The sequence below is a fragment of the Myotis davidii genome, unplaced genomic scaffold (assembly GCF_000327345.1).
Source record: "Myotis davidii unplaced genomic scaffold, ASM32734v1 scaffold173, whole genome shotgun sequence".
Taxonomy (NCBI): Eukaryota; Metazoa; Chordata; class Mammalia; order Chiroptera; family Vespertilionidae; genus Myotis; species Myotis davidii.
In genome coordinates, this window is record NW_006286303.1 from 1,501,344 (window position 1) to 1,503,709 (window position 2,366).

Here is a 2,366-nt window from a genome sequence, read left to right on the forward strand (position 1 = left end):
TTGGGGAGCTCCCCCCTATCAGGCACAGAGCAGGGCTGATCAGGGGGTTGGGGTGCCTTCCCCTGTCATGAACAGAGCAGGGCAGATAGGGAGGTTGTGGCCCCGCCCTGTCATACACAGAGCCGCAGGGCGATCAGGGGGTTTGGGCGCTGCCCCCCACCACGCTGTTCCCGGTGCTGGGAGGCCTCACAGTTCCACTGATCCTGGTGCTGGGAGGCATATTACCCTTTTACTATGTAGGATAGAGGCCTGGTGCACGGGTGGGGGCTGGCTGGTTTGCCCTGAAGGGTTTCTTGGATCAGGGTGGGGGTCCCCACTGGGGTGCCTGGCCAGTCTGGGTGAGGGGCTGAGGGCTGTTTTCAGGCTGGCGGGTGTCTGAAGCTCCCAACTGCTCCTTTTTTTTCTTTTTTATTCTGGGCCAGCTTTAGCTCTGAGGCTTGGCTCCAGCTCTTAGGCCTTGGCTGCTGAAAGCAGGTATCTGGTTTGTTTGGGTTCTATAATCGAAACACTGTTTCAACTCCAGCTCTGAGATCCCGGCTGGCTGAGAGCAGGCTTCTGGGGGTTTGTTTAGCTTCTATATTTGTAACAATGTTTCAAACTGCAAGCTCAGAGGCCGGCAACAGCAGGCGGGGAATGTTGGAGTCCTCCGTCACTGAAGCAAGCAAGCCTCATGTTCGCTTCAAGCTGCCTGGCTGCTGGCTGCCATCTTGGCTGGCAGTTAATTTGCATATCTCGCTGATTAGCCAATGGGAAGAGTAGCGGAGGTACAGCTAATTACCATGTTTCTCTTTTATTAGATAAGATGATTCATTAGTTGATAGGCATTTGGGATGTTTCCACTCTGGCTATTATGAGTAATGCTGCTATTAACATTCTTGTACAAGTTTTTATATGGGCATAAACTTTCATTTCTCTTCGGTATATACTTAGGAGCGGAATTGATGGGTGATATAGCAACTTTATGCTTAGCCTTTTGAGGAATTGCCAGGCTGTTTCCCAAAGTGACTACAATCATAGAAATTCAGAACTTAGTGGAACCATGAAAATTATTAGAGACATTTAGTTCATCTCTAATAACTGTACCAGGACAGTTAAATGACTTGACCAAAATTTAAAAAGCTAATTAGTGGGGGATAAGAATTTGGATTCTGATTATTTTACTTAATTTTATTTCTTAAACTCATATACATTAGTTTTCATTAGAATGATTACAAACATGCTCTTTTTAGTATAAACTTTGGATTTTCTTTTTTTTGTGCTTATCTTTTTCCCTCCCACATTATCTTTATTCCCTCCATGAAGTAATTAATACTTACAACTTAAAAACTATTCTCTCAGCCGAAACCGGTTTGGCTCAGTGGATAGAGCGTCGGCCTGCGGACTGAAAGGTCCCAGGTTCGATTCCGGCATGTACCTGGGCTGCGGGCACATCCCCAGTGGGGGGTGTGCAGGAGGCGGCTGGTCGATGTTTCTCTCTCATCGATGTTTCTGACTCTCTGTTTCTCTCCCTTCCTCTCTGTAAAAAATCAATAAAATATATATATAAAAAAACAAAAAACAAACAAACAAAAAAAAACTATTCTCTCATATTTTCTCTATGATAATATTTTTACAGACACACACACAAATGGAATTTTTGTCACTATTTTACAAAAATGGGTTCATGTTATACTATACTAGTAGCCCTGCGCATGAATCCATGTGCCAGTAGCTCTCTGTGGGGCCTAGGCATGTTTCTTATGGAATTCCCTCCAAATCAACCAGAATACCTTAATTTCATTATTTGAAATGCCTGTATAATTCTCAATGATTTGGATATTTTATAATTTATTGAGCCTATTGATGAGTGTTCATTCATTATTTCTAAGTTTTAATTTAGAATGTTTTGAAAGACTAATTATTTTAACATTTATTTTTATTATTGAGGGTATTACAGATGTCCTCTATTATCCTCCCCCTTTTACTCCTCCACCTTGCTCCTGCCCCACCCCAGGCCTTCACTATTGTCTGTGTCCATGGGCTATGCATCTATGCATATAAGTCCTTTGGTTAATTTAATTTTTAATGGACACCACTACAGTAAACATCCTTGCTACTCAGATGTGGCCCATGGTCAGCAGCACTGGCATCATCTAGAGCAGTGATGGTGAACCTATGACATTTTTGCTGCCCCACCCTTCTGATCCGTGATCCGGTCATTACTCAGTCGGTTGTTACGCTTCATGGTGTAACGATCATTTGCATATTACATCTTTATCATATAGGATTCTGCATGTTTCTTATGGAATTCCCTCCAAATCAACCAGAATAACTTAATTTCATTATTTGAAATGCCTGTATAATTCTCAATGATTTGGATATTTATT